This window comes from Crinia signifera, chromosome 6, assembly GCF_055691185.1.
Source record: "Crinia signifera chromosome 6, ASM5569118v1, whole genome shotgun sequence".
Lineage (NCBI taxonomy): Eukaryota > Metazoa > Chordata > Amphibia > Anura > Myobatrachidae > Crinia > Crinia signifera.
The window spans coordinates 137,791,834-137,798,682 of NC_139222.1; positions in this window are offsets into that span (position 1 = coordinate 137,791,834).

Sequence of the window (6,849 nt, forward strand, 5' to 3'; positions counted from 1 at the left end):
GTGGCCAACCCGTGGCTCTTGAGCCTCATGCGGCTCTCCCCCTTGTAAAGTGTGGCTCCTGCTCCCACTGCTGCCCACCGACCGTCCAAGTACCCCCTGCTGCCGGTTCCCTGAATCCCTTCTCCTTCTGAGGGGAGGAGAGTGCGCATCGCGCATCTCTCCTACCCCTTACTGTGCATCCTTGTGACTGGGCCGTCCGCCAATTAGAGCTCGCAGGCCAGCAGCCAATCAGGAGCCGGCCAGCGAGCTTTGATTGGTGGACGGCCCAGTTACAGGGAAGTGAGGGGGAAGGAGACGCGCAGTGTCCTGTGCTGTGCTCTCCTCCCCTCAATGACATGACAGGACTGCAGGGGGACGCCAGACTGTCCTCTCCCCGCCTGGCAGCAACAACGGTGAGTGGTGGTGCTGCTGCTGGGAAATTTGCACTGTGGGGGCATAGCAGTCTGTGGCACTGTGGGGGCATAGCAGTTTGTGGCACTGTGGGGGCATACCAGCTTTTTGGCCCTGTGGGGGGCATAGCAGCTTTCTGGCACCGTAGGGGCATACCTGGCACCGTGTGGGGGGCATATGTGTATCTGGCACTATTTGGGGCATATGTATATATGGCACTGCACTATTGGAGGCATATTTGTATCACACCCACCCAAGGGGTCAAAATAGACTACGCCCCTTCGGCGCACGCATGATGTCGGCTCTTTAGCTTGACTACCGATATTTTTTGGCTCTTTACCTCTGACCGGTTGGCCACCCCTGATATACAGCATACACAAATATCTGATCTAATATTGCCCAATGCCACTGGATTTAATAGGACATGAACAGAAAGGCTGGTTTGGTTACCAGGAAGCCAGCTGCTTGGTCCAAACCCAAATTACTGAATTTATATATTGCTGCTGTCCATAATCTGAGTTTAATTTGGTGATCATGCTGAACAGACAGACTGTACAATGCAGAGCTGATGCACATGTGAAAGCATAAATAACTAAAATAACAGAGTACGCAAATAGCATTTTTCTGCACATATGCCAAATAATACACGTATAGAGACTTGTATGTAGAAGGTGATAAAAGGATCTATCTTCACACGAGTCCCATTTCTGTGACCTTGCCATTACTGAAAATGCCCCTTATTTCCGCCGTTCTACCTCTCCACTTGCAAGGTCTGATACACACTAAACATCTGTGGGTCTGCAATCACTCATATGCCTATGTGCATTTACAAGATACACTGCAGAAGCTGGTATAGTACTCAGACAGTTCCAGAAGATGTAGGAAAAAAAAGTCTACTATTTGAAGCGAATCAGCTCCTAACTGCTGTGCTACAGGCTGGGTATGAAAATGGCAGGTAGGAGCTGATTGGCTGGCTGTTTATCACTCTCCATTTTATCACTTTTTGAAGCTTGATACATCTGGCCCTCAGCAGAAATGTGGATGTCACATTACCAGAATACCTGTGGTTTTGGGATTACTCCTGGCAACAGATATATCGCAGGCCAACAGCCACAAATTTGTAAATCTACTGCAGACTTTGGGCCCTATTCAGATGGTGCCTAGCGAGCAGGAAAACGCTGCCTTTGGCAAATCCCCACACTACCATGCAAGCGGATGCGTACGCTTACATATCCACTCGCATGCGGATGCACTGAGAAATCATTTGATTCAAATTATTCTTTCAGGCTTCACAAGTCTTTTCAGATGGCCACTATCCATTGAATTGGGACAGGCACTGACATCTTGTGACGTCAGCCGGCCACGCCAAATATGCATGGGCACGCCTGCATTTGCTACGGTACGCACACTGTTTTCATGGGCACACCAACCGTTTTTGGGGCATGGCCATAATACGCTGAGAGGTCTTTGCGCCCAACCCCTACTCACCATTGTGCAAATGTCCTGGCAAGTGTAAAATTCGTGAAGACAGGGGATCGAATTCGGACATGGAGCGATCGGGTCTAAATCGCACCTTTATCCAAATGTATTGTCCATTTGGCTGAATTGACAACTATTCAATAGCCATAGTTTACTTTCAGGTTTCTCTTGTGGTTCCAGTTGATAGATCTACAGCAGGCATGTCCAAACTATGGCCCTTCAGCTGTTGTGAAACTACAAGTCCCAGCATGCATTGCCAGAGTTTTGCTATTATGGAATGCTAGAACTGTGGCAAGGCATGCTGGGATGTGTAGTTTCACAACAGCTGGAGGGCCACATTTTGGCCTTACCTGATCTACAGTATCTAGTATCGAATAACCCACACCCTTCTCTTGTGCTCTAGCATTAATGTAGCTACGGAGTTAGGGTTTGACTATATGAGGCTAGATAGCATTTTGAACATGCATGGGATAGGCATAAGAATATCTTTGCAAGTAGTTAACCCTTTGCTTGCCAATTGAATTTGTCAATTTTGGTGTGAAAATTGCAAAGCAAACCTTTTTTATTCATCAGAATGACCTGTAATGTTCACCTTTATATAGGAAATATAATTTATATTTTTTACACAATATTTTTTATTTGAATTTATATAACAAATATACAGGACGCATTTTTTAGCCAATATTTAGCATATCTCTCAAAGATGTTGGCACTCAAAGGGTTAAGGAACAAATAGGGTCTCAAGCTCTCAAAAAGGATAAAAGAAAATGGGTCAGAGTAGATGAGCCAAGGGGTTCTTATTTGCCGTCAAAGTCTATGTACTATAGCGCCTTTAACATTGGACCAGCCATCTGGCAATAATGTTACTATATGTAAACAGTGGAATGAGCTTCTATTTATAGAATGACGTGCTATTATTTTGTATTACAATTAAGTGAAAATAGAGATTTTTCCTATAAGTCACGAAAGACAGGACAGAATTCCAATTACAAGCGAGATGAAATTTGCCTTAAACAGCAAAAATATATTCATTTCCTACCACACACAAGAGCTGAGCTGGCATCTCATATGTTTAATGCAGGGAAGGGTGCAGGCAGCTTGTTCCAAACTGCTGTTATCAAGAGCAGATGGTGCGAACACGCGTAGAGTAGCAGTGTGCGAAGAGTGGGGTGTACTGTTATGACAGACTGCAGCAGTCCTGGCCTGTGTTTCCTAACTGCTTCCTGAAAGCGCCTCATTACCAGAATACAAGCCAATCAAACCTACTGGAGCTATGAGAAGTTTGTTTCTTCCCAGGATCCTTTGTAAATTATTGCATGACATAAGTAAAGATTATGTTTGTGAAGATTGAAAGGGAGAGAGCATCTACTGTATATAGCCCTTTTTTCATCAAATGTATGTAGAAATGCAATTTTTGCATATTTTTATGTTTTCTTATTTATGAGTCTAATGCAGGAAATTTCACAGAAATCATCTGCAAAAAGCTATTTAGTGCTGCAGACTCCAGTCCAACCCCTATGTACCTTTTGGTTACTCCATTATCAGATTTTGTAATATCACTTTAGGTCTATAAAAGGGGATACTTATGGATAATTGGCAGTCAGAATACCAACGCCAGCATCTCCAAGGATGGAATCCTGATGGGGCAGGAAAGTATACTTACCCTCCCCCTGCCCCCCTCCTAGCAGCCTAACCCTAACTCCCATAGACTGACCCTAAGCACCACCGTTCTAAGGGCCAGATTCTCTAAGCTTCAAAAGTGATAAAATGGAGAGTGATAAACAGCCAGCCAATCAGCTCCTACCTGCCATGTCACAGACTGTGTTTGAAAAATCTCAGGCAGGAGCTGGCTGTTTATCACTTTCTGTTTTATCACTTTTTGAAGCTTAGAGAATCTGCCCCTAAGTGCCTAACCCTAAACTTCCCCTCTCCACAGCCTAATTCTAATTCCCCCATTAGTGCTTGAACATAACCCCCCTATGATGGCTGCACCTGCATACTTATCAATTGGGATTCCTACTGTTGGTATTCCAGTGTTGGCATCTTGATCCATTCGAGGTTCTGGCATTGGTCTTGTGATTGCAATCTGGATGCCGGCATCCTGACTGCATCCTTATGGAAAGCATTCAAGCTAAAATGGGAACTTATGTTACCTTCCCCAAAGCCTCCACCCGACTCTAGAAACTGACACTATTCACAGATTCTTAGGAGAAGTCGATGTAAAATGAGGTTAGGATATTACTCACAGGGATTATAGCTACCAGCGTCCCTGCAGATCATTTTAGTACAGAGAGGTGAAAATATTAGTACAAATATAAGGCTGTTGAGACAGACTTCTAATGATCACAGCACCGCCCCATATACACAATGTAAACTGTACACTACTATGGCAATACTTTTCACAATGCCATATAGGTTTTCATACGTGAATAAAAAAAAAGATAGAAAAAAAAGGTACTGGTATTCAAATTACAATATACGTTGTAAGGGAGTTTTAGGGATGGCCATCGACCATCGATGATTTGTAATCATCAATGTTTTATGGCCGATGTAGAATAGTTTTGCCAGATGGTTCCCATCCACCCACAGCAGAAGCGAAAAGGGAACACAGCACGGCTAGGGGCCTGCTTCAGAGAGGATTGCTGATCAGCGAGTTGCAGAACGAATTATCATCAAACGACTGCACATGCGTGCAAATCTTAGCCGCATGCGCAAGGGTTAATAGCAACAGAAATTGTGTATGGATCCTAAATGCAATGTTGCTGGAGCTTGACAGATAAAACAACGCAACTCACGGGCAAGTCCCCGGAAGAGGAAAAGCACTGTCTTAGCCCTAGACTCTGACGCTGGCAGCAATCAGACAACCACTGGCGGCACACTAGTTTGGAACCCTGGGATAGTGAATAATGTATTAATCCATTTGGCATTCACCAACAAATTTACACAGGGTGGCGGCTTTCTACTCAAAGTCATCTGCAACTTTGCAGTTCAGCGATCAACTCTGCATCAGGCCCTAGGTTTCAGAAGTGTCAGAAGCTGATTGGCTAGCATGTTCTCTGTTTCTACATTTTGATAAATCCCCATTTAGCTATGATCTTATGATCGGTCTACAGACTAACAGGTGCAGGTTATGTTCTTCAGGGGACACGGTCACTAGGTCTACAACAACTAGGTCAACAAGCATTAGGTCGACATAGGGTTAGATTGATAGGGTATTTAGGTCGACGTGGGGTTTTTCACTTTTTTTTTTTGTGCCAACAGGTGGTTTGTCATGCCCTACAATCCACTAGGGCACACTGGGAGAATAAAATGGTGTGCTGAGCGTAGTGAGGCACCGTGCCCGAAGCATGGCGAGCGCAGCAATCCATGCAAAGTGACGTGGCTCACTTTTTTAGTATCCATGTTGACATTCAGGACAAAAAAAAAGTGAAAAACCCCATGTCAACCTTATATGGTAATTTTCATGTGAAAAATTTTGTTTTTTCTTGTTTCAATTTTCAATATTCACAAAGCCAAACACCCCAAACAGTCAAAGTATAGGTGCCATACACGTTGCGATTTTAACATGCGTTTTGAACTTATAAAGGTCAAAACGCATCACATTGGTTAAAATCGCACCGTGTACCTGCGGGGATGCGATGTGCATCCCTGCAGGTACAATATTGTAGAACACAAAAAGTATCCGCAGGCAGTACTTTATGTGCCACATCACATCGCATCAATTTTGTAGTACATGCGATGCGACATCCATTAGGTAACTATAAACTCAAAAAAATAAAATAGGAGATCGCATTGCATCGCATACCCCTATAAGTGCAAAAATCTCAAGGCACAAATGAAGTACAAAACGCACAGCACACATATCGGCACGTGTATGGGCACCTTATGTGCAATTACAAATCTTTCTTCTGTCAGTTGTGGGATTGGAAATTAGGTATGTTTAATTGGCGTTGCATTCCAGAGAGATAATTCAGAATCTAACACTTCAGAGGACATCTGATCTGACTGCATCTGTGTGACCAGGAAGTGTTACCCCTCAGCCAAAAATAAGACCAAAAAAACAAGTGCTCATTCTATTCAATTAAATTGGATATCTGCAAGGTTAGTATATATATATATATGTAGTGGATACAGATCAGACCAGCAGCAACCATATGAAGAGAACCAGCCAAAACTCTCCATCTGTCATGCCACATAGGTAAACATCATACATAAACCAGCCAGATGTGCAGTATAACTTTCATCAATACATCAAGCACTTATTTTTTCAGTTTTACTGGAAGACATAATTCACTTGCAACAAATATGTCTCTCACTTATGCTGTGTTGCTAGGTGATCACCACCTCCAGGCTTTATTGGTATTAATTCTACATCTTCTAACTGTAATTGGAAAAATCACATGCATGTACGAATAGATCAGAGGTGGCGATTGCATAGCAACATTGCAAAAACAAGATAGATAGCTAGACAGGTACATTAAACACAACTACTTTTGTTTAAACTAAATGTTTTCTTTTAATGTGTTTTTGCAATAAACATTCTATTTACTGATTTGTATTCTGTTTTATTAATGTTGTATAGAAAAAAATACCTCTATTACTTCCTCCTCTTGTCTGAGGGGGTTTACCCATCTGGCAAGATGCTGACGAGTCTGCCCATATTTTGAAAACGGCAATCAATTTAAAGGCATGCTGGTGTTGACTTTAAAATGATTGTTGCTTTAAAAACAAAGGCAGACTCAGGGGTAGATTTATTAAGCTGGGTGAAGTGATAAAGTGTCTGGTTTTTATCACCGGCCAATCAGCTCCTAACTGTGAAGTTAGGCATGTAGCAGCTGATTGGCCGGTGATAAAAACCAGACACTTTATCACTTCACCAAGCTTAATAAATCTGCCCCTCAGAATCTTATCAGAACCTGAGTGTAGAAAGCTATCACATCTTACACAGATAGCGGTTTGTGGGTAGGACAGCACGTAGCA